Source organism: Tenrec ecaudatus, chromosome 2, assembly GCF_050624435.1.
Source record: "Tenrec ecaudatus isolate mTenEca1 chromosome 2, mTenEca1.hap1, whole genome shotgun sequence".
Classification (NCBI taxonomy): Eukaryota; Metazoa; Chordata; class Mammalia; order Afrosoricida; family Tenrecidae; genus Tenrec; species Tenrec ecaudatus.
The window spans coordinates 215,050,348-215,065,277 of NC_134531.1; the positions used below are offsets into that span (position 1 = coordinate 215,050,348).

Sequence of the window (14,930 nt, forward strand, 5' to 3'; positions counted from 1 at the left end):
GAGGATGTCTGCTCCTGCCAGATTTATTGCCTAGGTAGCCCTATGTAGGGTTGTTATGAGTCAGAATTGACTCAGTGCAGTGTCCTTGGTTTGGGTGTAGTTTCTGACATAGAACCCCTGGCCATTTGAGTCAATTCAGATTCACAGCTATCCTACATGGGATTCCCAAGGCTATAAATCTTCATTGGAGCAGATAGCTCCATCTTTCAGCCACAAAGCCGCTGAGGGTTTGAATTGCCAACCTCTGAGTTAGCAGTCTTATGTGTTTACCTGACATTATCACCAGGGCTTTTTCACTAATAGACTGTGTATTGATAGAATGACTGTTAGTGCTTAATACATTTTCTTAGTACTTACTCACATTGTTTATTAAATGTCTTGGATGATCTTTCATTTATGTATGAAATACGAGGAGGGTCTCAAAAGTTTGTGGACAGAGAATTAAAAAAAGAATAGAATTTTCCTTCAAACTTTTCTAAAGCTCCCTCATAAAAACTTTGTGCTCAGTATCTTTCCTTTTTAATGTAGAGAAGGGAAAGTAATAATCTAGATGCTAAAATTTTGTGTTAAAATTGTATAACAACTATAGCAATGCTGGGTGAGTTTTGCAGTGTTATTTCAGATCTTGGCTAAGACTCTTATATTTACTATTTGTAATGAATGTGGTAAGTAAATGTGATTTGAATATGAAAGTTTTAGCTGCTTACATTTTTTTGTGTTGATTTTAATCAATTTGCAAGCATTTGGTTTTAAAATTTTTGGAGGCTCACTTTGGCTTTAAAATACTAACAGTGCACCTCCATGATATGATCGCTGAGGACAAACGGGTGCATAAGCAAATGTGGCGAAGAAAGCTGATGGTGCCTGGCTATCAAAAGGTACAGCATCGGGTCTTAAAGGCTTGAAGGTAAACAAGCGGCCATCTACCTCAGAAGCAACAAAGCCCACATGGAAGAAGCACACAAGCCTGTGGGATCACGAGGTGTTGAAGGGATCAGTATAAGGCATCAGAACAAAAAAATCTTATCATAGTGAATGAAGGGTGGAGTGCTGAGTGGAGACTCAAAGCCCCTTTGTCGGCCACTGGAGATTCCCCTTGCAGAGGAGTCTAGGAGAGGAGATGAGCCAGTCAAGGTGCGATGTAGCACCCATGAAAAATACAACTTTCCTCTAGTTCTTAATGCTTCCTCCCCCCCCACCCCCCACGATCATGGTCCGAATTCTACCTTGTAAGTCTGGCTAGACCAGAGGATGTACACTGGTACAGATAGAAACACAGGGAATCCAGGGTGGATGATACCTTCAGGACCAGTGGTGTGAGTAGCGATACTGGGAGGGTAGAGGGAGAGTGGGTTGGAAAGAGAGAACCGATTACATGGATCTACATGTGACCTTCTCCCTGGGGGATGGACAACAGAAAAGTGGGTGACGGGAGACGTCGGACAGGGCAAGATATGACAAAATAATAATTTATAAATTATCAAGGGCTCATGAGGGAGTGGGGAGGGGAGTGAGGGGAAAAAAATGAGGACCTGATGCCAAGGGCTTCAGTGGAGAGCAAATGTTTTGAGAATGATGAGGGCAATCAATGTACAGATGTGCTTTACACAATTTATGTATGTATAGATTGTGATAAGAGTTACATGAGCCCCTAGTAAAACGATTAAAAAATATATGCTAACAGTGTTCTTGATTATCTGGGTGTTCTTTTTAAGTTAATATTCATAATAACTGAGTGATGGAAACCGCCTGGGTTTATATTTTTAGCTCTGCTATTAGCGGTAAGGTCCTAAGCACAATATTTAATGCCTATATATCTGTAAAATGGAGATACAGCATTGTGAGATTGAGTAAATTAGAATATATACAGTGCACAGAACAGGGCCTGTTAGTAATTAATGTGTTTGCTATTAATAATATATTGAGGAATTAAGTTAGAATAGTCTCCTCCACACTTTTTTTCCCTGATACCTGTTAATTATCAATGTATATTTCATAGGATTTCAATTCAGAGCATTTTGCTTGAGAAACACCTTGGGGTTGAATCTTGATTTAAAATCTTAATTTGCTTATATTTAAATAGAAATATTTAATCTTGAATAAAAAAGTGAGTTCATTTGTTTTCTCTAAACTGACTCTTTAATGATAAATAAAAATGACTTAAATTTATTTGAGAATATTTAGAGAACATAAAAGCACAGAGAAAATACAAAAAGCATTAAATATGCCAACTAGACACTCCTGGCTAGAGGTAGAGTTCAACCTGTCATCAGGTCACAGCCTGATGATGCCTCCCTGCAGGGATGACCTTTTTTTTTTAAATTTTAACAATTTATTGAGGCTCATACAATTCTTTTCACAGTTCATATATATACATACATCAATTGTATAAAGCACATCTGTACAGTCTTTGCCCTAATCATTTTTTTCTCTTTTCTTCTTTTACATTTTATTAGGGACTCATACAACTCTTACCACAATCCGTACATATACATACATCAGTTGTATAAAGCACATCCATACATTCCCTGCCCCAATCATTCTCAAGGCATTTGCTCTCCACTTAAGCCCCTTGCATCAGGTCCTCTTTTTTTTCTCCTCCTCCCTCCCCATTCCCCCCTCCCTCATATGCCCTTGGTAATTTATACATCGTTGTTTTGTCATATCTTGCCCTATCCGGAGTCTCCCTTCCCCCCTTCTCTGCTGTCCCTCTCCCAGGGAAGAGGTCACATGTGGATCCTTGTAATCAGTTCCCCCTTTCCAACCCACTCACCCTCCACTCTCCCAGCATCGTCCCTCACACCCTTGGTCCTGAAGGTATCATCCACCCTGGATTCCCTGTACCTCCAACCCTCATATGCACCAGTGTACAGCCTCTGTCCTATCCAGCCCTGCAAGGTAGAATTCGGATCATGGTAGTTGGGGGGAGGAAGCATCCAGGATCCGGGGGAAAGCTGTGTTCTTCATCGATACTACCTCACACCCTAATTAACCCATCTCCTCTCCTAAACCCCTCTATGAGGGGATCTCCATTGGTCGACACTTGGGCCTTGGGTCTCCACTCTGCACTTCCCCCTTCATTTAATATGATATATATATACATATATATACATATATATACATACATATATACATATACACATATATACACATACATACACACACTTACATCTTTTTTTTTTTTTTGAATGATACCTTATACCTGGTCCCTTGGGCACCTCGTGATCGCACTGGCCGGTGTGCTTCTTCCATGTGGGCTTATTTGCTTCTGAGCTAGATGGCCGCTTGTTCACCTTCAAGCCTTTAAGACCCCAGACACTATCTCTTTTGATAGCCGGGCACCATCAGCTTTCTTCACCACATTTGCTTATGCACCCATTTGTCTTCAGCGATTCTATCATGGAGGTGTGCAGTCAATGATATGATTTTTTGTTCTTTGATGCCTGGTAACTGATCCCTTTGGGACCACTCGCTCACTCAGGCTGGTGTGTTCTTCCATGTGGACTTTGTTGCTTCTGAGCTAGATGGCTGCTTGTTTATCTTCAAGCCTTTAAGACCCCAGTCACTATCTCTTTTGATAGCCGGGCACCATCAGCTTTCTTCACCACATTTACTTGTTCACCCACTTTGGCTCCAGCTGTTGTGTCGGGAGAGTGAGCATCATAGAGTTCCAATTTAATAAAAGAAGGTATTCATGCATTGAGGGAGTGTTTGAGTAGAGGCCCAAGGTCCTTCCGCCACCTTAATACTTGACCTATAAATATAGACACATAGATCTATTTCCCCATCCTCCTATATATATTTGCATGTACATGTCTTTATCTAGACCTCCATGAATGCCCTTTGACTCCTAGCTCTTTCCTCCATCTCCCTTGACTTTCCTCCTGCCCTACTACCATGCTTCATCGCCACCTGGGCTAGAGTATACCTCTTCTCTAAGCAACCTTACCCTTGATCATTTCCCACCAGGCCTGCCACTCCCGCTTCTCTACCATTTGGGGTCCCATGTTTTTCCCTTGTCCCTGGGTTTGTTAACACCACTTCCTTACCCCCCCTACCCCCCCACCCCAAGTCCCCCCAAAACTGTCGGTCCCGTTGCTTTTCCTCCAGATAGTTCATCCAGCCTGTCCTATTCAGACAGACCTGTGGAGTCACTAACATGCACGAAAACTAGACAGAGGAAAACAAAGCAACAGTATACAACCAGACAACAAAACAACAAAAACAAACCACTGACAAAGAACAGAATAAAACAGTTCACAAGAGAAAAGCTTGTAGTTAGTTCAGGGATCGTTTGCTGGCCCTTAGGAGCGTTTTCCAGTCCAGTCTGTTGGGGCACCACGCCCTGGCCCCAAAGTCCACTTTCAGCATTCCCTGGGGACCTTGCCACTCCATTCCCTTGCTGTTCCGCTGCACTCCCCCAGTGATTTGCCTCGGTGTGGTGGGATCAGGTCAGGTGCAATTCCCACTGTGTCTCCGGTGCTGTCCCCTGTATCGCCCTTAGTCACTGAGGGGCATCATGTCTCATAGTGGGGCCAGCCATGTTGTTCTCTCTGTGGACTGGCTGCTCTACTCAGGAACATCATCATCACGGCCTGGTGGGCCAGGCTGTGCTCCACTCTCTCCTCCTGCCCCTTCATCTGCTCCCGTGTGCTCTGATCAAATATGTCCATCTCCCAGAGCTGCCGAGTCAATATCGTCCTTTGGAAAAAATTCTTTTCGGGGGAGGGGCAGGAATCCACTTAATTTATGGTGCTGGGGCCAGCCTCCCAGACCTCTCCACCGGTTCCCTCCTCCACACCGGGATATTGCGTTCACACCTTGGGACACTGGGTTGAAGTCTGGTCCCACTTTCCCTGTGGAGATATAAACAATACCCTCCCCTTGGGTGGATTAATGCCCTATGACCCCACTACCCTTTTCTTCCTTGTATTCATCCTTTTGTTTTCCTTTCCCCACCTCCTCCACTATTGTCTACCATGTACATCCCTGGTTTTGGTCTGGTCTCTTCCATACTACCCCGTCTTCACCTCTAAAATGTTTGTATACAGTAGCTTTTTTCCCTGTGCCACTTTTGCTTTAAAAAAAAAATTTTTTTTAAATTCTTACCTCAGCGGACTCATGTTGTACTTGTCCTTTTGTGCCTGACTTACTTCGCTTAGCTTGATTTCCTCCAGTTCTTCCCATGCCGCTATGTGCCTCATACGTTCATCACTGCTCTTTAGTGATGCGTAGTATTCCATTGTATGTATATACCACAGTTTTTTAATCCAATCGTCAGTTGATGGAAATTTGGGTTGCTTCCAACTCCTTGCAATTGTGAACTGTGCCGCAATGAACATTGGAGCACAGATGTCTGGTCTTGGTTTGTTTCTTGCCTCTTCTGGGTATATGCCCAGTAGGGGGATTGCTGGGTCATATGGTAACTCTATTTCCATCTGTTTTAGGTATCGCCAGATTGATTTCCATAGTGGCTGTACGTACTTAGAGTCCCACCAGCAGTGGATGAGAGTTCCTGTCTCCCCACAGCCCCTCCAACACTTGTTGCTTTCTGATTTTTTGAATTGGGCTACCTGTGAGGGTGTCCGGTGGTACCTCATTGTTGTTTTAATTTGCATTTCTCTTATGGCTAAAGATCGGGAACATTTTCTCATATGTTTGTTGGCCATTCGGATTTCTGCCCCTGTGAAACTTCTGTTTAAGTCTTTTGCCCACCTTTCAAGTGGGCTATTGGTTTTTTTCTTTTTGGAAGCTAGCAGAGTACTGTAGATTTTAGTAATAAGGCCTTTGTCTGATGTGTCATTGCTAAAGATGTTTTCCCAGTCTGTGGACTCTCTTATTACTCTCTTGGTGAATTCTTTAGATGTACACAAGTGTTTTATCTTCAGTATATCCCATTTGTCGATTTGTGCCTCCTCTGTGTTTGTGTCCTTCCCTATTTCTGATAGCCTGTGTATTCCCTGCGCCAAAGTTCTCAAGTTGGTCCCAATTCCCTCATTGATGGCCCTAATAGTTTGGGGTTTAACTTCAAGGTCTGTGATCCACCTTGAGTTTATTCTTGTGCATGGAGTGAGATAAGGGTCTTGCTTCATTTTTCTGCATGTTGATATCCATTTTTTCCAGCACCACTTGTTAAAGAGGGCATCTGCTTCCCATTTGATCTTTTTGGGGCCCTTGTCAAAGATCAGCTGTGTGTATGCTGATGCTTTTATTTCTGGGTTTTCATTTCTTTTCCATTGGTCTGAGTATCTGTCATTGTACCAATACCATGCAGTTTTGAGAACTGTGGCTGTATAGTATGTGCCAAAGTCAGGTAAAGCAAGCCCTCCCACGGTGTCCTTCTTCTTGAGGAGTTCTCTGCTAATTCTGGGCTTCTTCCCTCTCCATATGAAGTTGGTAATCAGTTTTTCCATTTCTTTGAAGAAAGATGATGGTAATTGTATCGGGATTGCATTAAACTTATATAGTGCCTTTGGCAGAACTGACATCTTAACTATATTAAGTCTCCCAATCCAAGAGCACGGAATATTCTTCCATTTGTTGAGGTCGCTCTTGGTTTCTTGTAATAGTGTTCTATAGTTTTCCCTATATAGATCTTTTGTTTTTTCAGTCAAGTGTATCCCTAGATATTTCAGTTTGTGTTTGGCTATTGTGAAGGGTACCACCTTTTTGATCTCTTCTTCTGTGGTCTTATCTGATGTGTATAACAGTCCGATGGACTTCTGTTTGTTGATCTTGTATCCTGCCACTCTGCCAAACTCCTCTATTGCTTCCAGTACTCCCCTTGTGGAACTTTTGGGATTTTTCATATATAAAATCATATCATCTGCAAATAACGATAGTTTCACCTCTTCCTTCCCCAGACGAATACCTTTGATGTCACTTCTTTGCCTTATGCTGTTAGCTAAAACCTCCAGCACGATATTAAATACGAGTGGAGACAAGGGGCATCCTTGTCTGGTTCCCTTTTTCAGTGGGATTGTGTTAGTCTTTTCTCCATTGACTACCACTTTGGCTGTTGGTTTTTCATATATAGCTTGTATTGTCTTGAGGAACTTTCCTTCCATTCCTATCTTCGCTAGTGTCTTAAACAGGAATTGGTGTTGAATGTTGTCGAATGCTTTTTCTGCGTCTATTGATATTATCATGTGATTCTTATACTTTTTCATGTCAATGTGACGAATAATACTAATGGTCTTTCGTATGTTGAACCATCCCTGCATCCCTGGTATGAATCCCACTTGGTCATGGTGAATTATTTGTTTTATATACTTTTGTATTCTGTTGGCTAGTATTTTGTTAAGGATTTTTGCATCAATGTTCATTAGGGATATCGGTCTGTAGTTCTCGATTCTTGTGGGATCCTTGCCCGGTTTGGGTATCAGAGTTATACTAGCTTCATAGAAGGAGTTTGGGAGTTTGCCATCTTTTTCTATGTTCTGGAAAAGTTTGTGTAGGATTGGTATTAGTTCTTCCCTGAATGCTTGGTAGAATTCTCCAGTGTATCCATCTGGTCCAGGGGATTTTTTTGTTGGTAATCCCTTGATAACCTTTTCTATTTCTTCTATTGCGATGGGTCTGTTGAGATTTTTGATGTCCACCGAGGATAGTCTAGGGAGGGATTGTTTTTCCAGGAATTTGTCCATGTCTTCCAAATTGTTGAATTCATTGGAGTACAATCCTTCATAGTATTGTGTAACTATCCTTTTGATTTCATTAGGGTCTGTTGTAATGACCCCTCTTTCATCCCTTATTCTTGCTATTGAGATTTGTTCCCTCCTTTCTTTGGTTAGGTTTGCCAATGGTCTATCGATCCTGTTTATCTTTTCAAAGAACCAACTTTTAGCGATATTAATTTTTTCCATAGTTTTTTTATTTTCCCTCTCCTGAATCTCAGCCCTGATTTTTATAATTTCTTTTCTTTTGCTATTAGTAGGGCTGTCCTGCTGACTCAGCTCTAGTTTTTGTAAATTTTGTGTCAGCGTATCCGTCATGAGTCTCTCTTCCTTTCTTAGGTGTGCTTGTATTGCTATGAACCTTCCTCTGATGACTGCCTTTGCTGTGTCCCATAAGTTTTGGTACGTCGTGTGCTCATTTTCGTTGGTTTCGAGAAATTTCCTGATTTCGTCTCGGATCTGCACCAGTATGCACTCCTTTTGCAGTAGAGAGTTATTCATCCTCCAATTATTTGCTCTTATTTTCTTTGTCTTCCTTTTGTTGATTTCCAGTCTTATGGCACAGTGGTCAGAGAGAGAGGTCTGTATTATTTCAATGTGTTTAAATTTATGTAGATTTGCCTTATGCCCCAGCATGTGGTCTATCTTCGAATATGTGCCATGAGGACTTGAAAAGAATGTGAAATTTTTTGTATTTGGATGAAAAGCTCTGTAAATAAGCTCTGTAAATATCTATTAGGCCAAATTGTCTAATTGTGGAGTTTAGCTCTCTAGTCTCCTTGTTGAGTTTCTTTCCCTGTGATCTATCTTTCTCAGTGAGTGGTGTGTTGAAGTCACCCACTATAATTGTCGAGTCTGTGATTTCTTTCTTAATCTTTTGGAGTGTTTGGTTCACATATTGAGCTGGTCTCTCATTCGGGGAATATATGTTTACAATGCTTAGTGGTTCATTGTCTATCATTCCCTTGAGCATTATATAGTGTCCCTCCTTATCTCTTTTTATGGTTTGCACTTTGAGGTCAATTTTATCCGAGATAAGGATTGCAACCCCTGCTTTTTTTGTGTTGCTGTTTGCTTGGTAGGTCCTTCTCCAGCCTTTGATTCTCAGCCTATTTTTGTCTGTAGCCTTGAGGTGTGTCTCCTGTAGGCAGCAAATTGATGGGTTGTGTTTTCTAAGCCATTCTGCAAGTCTCAGTCTTTTAATGCCTGAGTTCAGGCCATTGATATTCAGGGTTATTATCTCCATGTGCGGACTCTGTGATGCCATTTTATACTTTTTGTGTTGGGAGTTTTCCTACTTTCCTTTCTCATTAGTGTGTGTTTTGTGTGTGTATCATTCTTGACTTCTTTCCATCCTTAAGTCATTGCTATCTTGGGGTCTGTTTTCTCTTTGTTGTGCTCTGGGTGAAGTTGTTCTATGTGCTGGTGTCTTATTTGTGCTTGGTGAGTGTTCTTCTGCCCATACTGAGTCGGCGAGGATCTTTTGTAATGCTGGGTTTGTTGTAACGTATTTTTTGAGTTTTTCCTTGTCTGGGAAGACTTTTACTTCTCCATCGATCTTGATCGATAATTTGGCTGGGTAGAGTATTCTTGGATTTGCGTTGTTTTCTTTCAATTTTTGGAATATGTTACTCCACTCTCTCCTTTTTTTCATAGTTTCTGCTGATAGGTCTGAGCATATCCTTATGTGGGAACCTTTATATGTGATTGCTTGCTTTTCCCTAGCTGCTCTCATGATTTTCTCCTTTTCCTCAAAGTTTGAAAGTTTAACTATTATGTGCCTTGGTGATTTCTTCTTGGGGTCCCGTCGTGCTGGTGTTCTTTCAGCCTCCTGGATGGTTGCTTGGTTTTCATTCATTAGGCTGGGGAAGTTTTCCTCCAAGAATTCTCTCGCTATTGTTGCAGATGACTTCTTTGTTGTGTCTTCCTCCGGTAGGCCAATAATTCTAATGTTGTTCCGCTTCATAGCATCAGACATAGCTCTTAGGTTTTCTTCGGCTTCTCTGATGCTCTTATTAGATTTTTGTTCACGTTTATTAAAGTCTGCTTGGCTGTCCTCCACGCCACTGATGCGGTTCTCTGATTCCTCGAATCGATTCTCAAGGAACATGATTCTGCTATTGTGTTTCGTTACCTGCTCCTCAAGCTCCTGTATTTTCCTTTGGTATGTGTCTTTTATATCCTCTATCATTTCATCCTTTTTCTGTAGTGTTTCCCTCATATTCTGCATCGCTCCAAGCACCATTCTGAGAGCTTCTTTGTATGGCATCTCAATGTCTGCTTCTTCTATGTATGTTGTTATGTTCAGGACATCTTCTTCCTTTGCCTTTTGTTTCTCCTGTTTTTTCGTTGAGGTCATTGGGGGTGATGGCTGTTTGCGTTGAGTTGTTTTTGAGGGACCAGGTGCCATTTTCTAGTCTCTCTCTGGAAGACTTATAGGAATTCTTCTTCGATCTGCCTACAGCTGATTTTGCTATGTGATTAACCTACCACTTTATCTTCCTGTGGCTTCCCTATTAGGGGAGTGCCCCAGATGGCAGATCAACTGCCTGCACCAGTGTTGCAGAGGGTGGGCTGAAGTTCCCGCTATTGGTGTGAATATTGATAAGTGTTGGCTGAGCTGCCTTATGTCCCCAGGTACACAGACAGGAACTCCCTGGTGAGAAGTCTGAGGAGTTTCCCCTGGAGAGCAAGCAGGCCTTACCCTAGCCTTGGGCTATCTATGCAGGGTGGAGCTCACCTAGCTGGGTGTGACCCAGGTGCAAATGCCCTAGGGCAATGGGAGTGCCCCATAAGTCCGCAATGGAGTGTGAGAGAGCAGGGCAGGAACAAGGGGGGTGAGAAAAATAAAAAAGTGAGACTAGACTGTGCAGGGGTACAGGGAAGCGAGGGAAGCAAAAGAAACTATGTAGCTGAGTCCCACTCCCTGCCTGTGGATCTACAAGGGCTTACTCCCTGCCCCAAGCCCCTATGCCACTTTTGCTTTTTTTTAAAAAAAATTCCTTTTTAAAAAACTTTTAAGACTGAGAAAATTTAACTGCATCTGTATACTGATTATCTCAGTAATTTTAAACCCACGTTTTTAAAGGATAAGCCTGTGGTATGAACTGGAAATACAGTGGCAGTGTTTTGTTTATTTACCATTGTATGTCTGTACTCATGTGATTATGTGCTCGTAATTTAAGGAAAGAGTAAATTGGTACGTGGTTCACATGTTTTCACTGGTAATTGTAAATTGATCTCATTAAGGATTTATTAAATTTATATTCATCACTATCATTTATGAGAACATACTGTTAATATTCAAGATAACCCATTGATTGCTTGATGCCACCTGGTCAAGTGTGACTCATGTTGACCTCTTGTGCACAGTAGAACTGCTGCTTTGGTTTTTCAAGGCTGTGACCTTAGAGGTGTGCAAACCACAACCTTTGGTTTGTAGTCAGTCTGTAACTGCTCACACCACCCAAGGACTCCTTAGCTCAGTTTACAGATGATGAAATGCTTTGCAGAAGGATTAGCAACCGTGCCCAGGGACCCAGAACTAACACAGCTGAGTTTGAGATGTCAGATTCCATTTATGATGATGCAGGGTCAGTACTTTTCCCCACATCTTTAAAAATATTTATTTAGTCTTTCGTTCTGCTCCCTCCTTTTCACTCCCCTCCACCCCACCTATCAAAGCTTGATTCTTTTGGTATGGAAACCTTTTGTCTTTTTTCCCTTTTATAACAGTGACTTTGGCTTCATATCAGTATTTGTCCTTTTCTTTTTTAGCATTTTTATTAGAACTTCATCCACAAGGCATACATATAATTCAATAATTGAATCATATCAAGAAGCGTATATTTATCACTACATTAAATTCTAGAACATTCTCTTATTATACTCATGGTTATTCATTCAATTAAATTTTTTGTGGCAAAACACAACAAAACATTCTTCAATTCCACAACTTCTACATGTATAATTTAGTACCATTGATTATACGCTTCATGTTGTACAACCGTTGTTGAGATCCTTTTACAAATGATTCCACCACCATTAACATCAATTCAGTGCCCCTAAGCAACAACTCATTATCCTTCACCCATGGTAACCATTGGTCAAGTTTGGTTCCTTTTTTTTTTTTAAGTAGCTTTCTTGATACAGTATTGATATATACACTTCTATGGTTAAATCACTTAAAAAAAGAGTTGTTGATACTTTACAATCAATTGTAGTGTTCCCTTCCCAATTCCCTCATTAATTGCTCAGATTCTTTCACTCTCCCCACTACTCCCCTATTCCTACGCCACATCCCTGATAAACCATTGCTTCAATTATTTTCTCTTTGCATCCACTCCTGTGCTTCACAAACTGAGAAACTCAACAGAAACAAGCAGCAAAAGGCAATTAGAAAATAATAATATAAAGAATAAAGAAAAGACCCCCCCCAAAAAAAAAGACTACCATAAATATTTAATGTTTGTCAATGTATGTGATTAACTTCGTAGCCTATCTTCCAAATCCATTTTAATCATTATTCTTTAGTGATGCATAGTGTTCCATTGTATGTATGTACCAAAGTTTATCCATTTAGGTTTTTTCAGCTCTTTGCTGTTGTGAGTAGTGCTGTGATATACATGGTGTATATGTATTTGCTTATGTTTAGTGGATAATTTGGTAGTTCTAGTCCCATTTGTTTAAGAAAGCCTCATATTGCTTTCCACAGTTGTATAGTTTTAAAATCCTTTCAGCAGTGTCTTAGGCTTCTACTTTCTCCACATTCATTCCAACATTTGTTATTTTCTGTTGCTTTGGACTTCGTTATCAGTGCCAGTGTGAAGTGGTATCTCATCGTTTCGATTTTCATTCTCAAGTGCATAGTGACTGAACATTTCTTTGTGTGTTTTGGCTGCCTTGGCTGCCATCTTTAGTGAACTATATTCATTTCCTGTGCCAATTTTTCAATTGGATTGTTCATCTTTTTAATGTTGAGATCTATGGATTAAGAACAAAAGTAGGATCTAGAGCTGTGCTGTGAGATTCCTCTAGAGTACTATTTCTTGGGAAATTTGGAGAATATGGGCCATGGTTAGTACCTGAGAGTACTTTTTAGTATTAATAAGTGGGATCCAATTAGTAATACTAAGTGGGGTGTGTGTGGTTATGTGTTGATCATGGCTCTTGGTATCCCTTTTCTCCTCTCCTCCTCCCCACCTTTCCCCTACCCTTTATTTTTAAAATGTCAGTAGCATAGCGAGCCACCCTTTGTACTTCAAAGAGTGAACAGAAGGAGCTACCATATTTCTCTAGGATATTTATGTTATCTTCACCTTGAGAAGAAACAATAAAAATTAAATGTCCACTCCCCTACCTTTCTTATGCAATACCCTTTTGTGTTCCTGGTTTTGTTTTTGAGGTTTAATTTACATACAAAAAACTGTACATAATTAAAATATTGAATTTGATAAAATATGACCAATGTATGTACCCATGAAATGATCAAAATCAAGATGGTGAATGTCCACTATCCAGAAAGTTTTGTTATATCCCTTTATAATTCTTCTTTTCTGCTCCTCCCTGCACTTTTCCTTATATAACCATGATTTGCTCTGTGTTGTATATTACCTTGCATTGTATAGAATTTTACATAGGTGAACAACAGTATATATACTTGTTTTCAGCTGCTTTCACTTAGTGTAATTAATTCAGCATGTCATTGTATATGTTTCTGTTGACCTTTTCAGTGCTGATAGTATTTCATAGTTCACCTGTTCATGGACATTTGGTAGGTTCCGCCTGTCAGAGAAGGAAAACTCAAGTTTTTCCCATATATAGTGATAGAAAACTTGTAAACTGATGATTACACCTTGCCTAAGGTAGTAAACAAGACCTGGAAAAACAAGACACTTTCATTGAGTTCTACCTCTAAGAATTTTTGCTGCATATGTTTTACACATATTTCCTCCTAATTTTTGCTCCTTTGTAGAATGTGCTTTTGATGTTGTTAGTAGAAGTCTTGGGTGACAAATAACAAACATGGGTGAAGGGAGACCACAGATGGTATAAGATATGAAAATAATAATATTATTTATCAACAGTTCATGAGGGTGGGTGAGGGAAGAAAAAAATGAGCTGATACTAAGGACTCAAGTAGAAAGTAAATGATTTGAAAAGGATAATGGGAACATACGTACAATTGTGCTTGATACAATTGATGTTTGGGTTGTTATAAGAGCTGTAAAAGCCCCTAATAAAATGATTTTAAAAAATTACTGTATATACTCGAGTATAAACCTACCAGAATATCAGCCGAGGCACCTAATTTTACCACAAAAACTGAATTAAAAATGTCCTGAAACCAGAGGATGTACACTGGTGCAGATCAGAGAAGGAAACACAGGAATCCAGGACAGATAAACTTCTCAGGACCAATAATGAAGAGTAGCCATACCAGGAAGGGTAATGGGAAGATAGGGTATAAAAGGGGGAACCGATCACAAGGATCTACATATAACCCCCTCCTTGGGGGATGGAAAACAGAAAAGTGGGTGAAGGGAGACCTCGGACAGTGTAAGACATGAAAAAATAATTTATAAATTATCAAGGGTTCGTGAGGGAGGGAGTAGAAAAAAAATGAGCTGATACCAAGGGCTCAAGTAGCAAATGTTTTGAGAATGATGATGGCAACAAATGTACAAATGTGCCTAACACAATGGATTGTGATAAGAGTTGTATGAGTCCCCAGCAAAATGATTTATTTAAAAAAATGTGCTGAAAACGTGGCTTATACATGAGTATATATGGTAATTAAAAAAGTCTTTAACCCTTAGGGAGTTTTATGATATGTTACACATTTGTATCTCTGGTCTGTCTTGAGTTAATTTGTGATTGTGGTATCAAATATGGATCAAATTTTTTTGAATTTGCAGGTATATTTTCGATTGCTCCAGCACCATTTAGTTAAAACAAAACAAAACAAAACAAAATGATCCATTTTCACTGAATTTGCACTTTAGCCAAAACCTTTTTTCCTTTATGTGTCGGTTTGCTTCTGGACTTTATATTTGTTTCATTAATCTCTGTCTATGGTGTAGGCTCTATGACATTGTACTGTTTGGTTATTGCAGCTTTATTACAATTTTTTAAAATTGTGAATTGGGTGGACATTTTATATTTCAGCTAATTAACTCAGCGTTCAACTCCCTTCTGTGGGCTTCTATCTTACATTTGACCCCAGTCAACACCTGTTAACTCTCCAGTCAGTTG

The 14,930-nt window shown here is 40.2% G+C and overlaps 1 protein-coding gene and 1 non-coding gene across 3 annotated transcripts in view; one reads left to right on the plus strand and one right to left on the minus strand.

The window, feature by feature from the left end:
* BRWD1 (bromodomain and WD repeat domain containing 1) overlaps positions 1-14,930 on the plus strand; it is a 145,428-nt gene that overhangs the window by 11,255 nt on the left and 119,243 nt on the right. The gene's annotated exons all lie outside the window — the stretch shown is intronic.
* Positions 12,902-13,026, minus strand: LOC142441583 (small Cajal body-specific RNA 24). Its single transcript, XR_012782951.1, has one exon.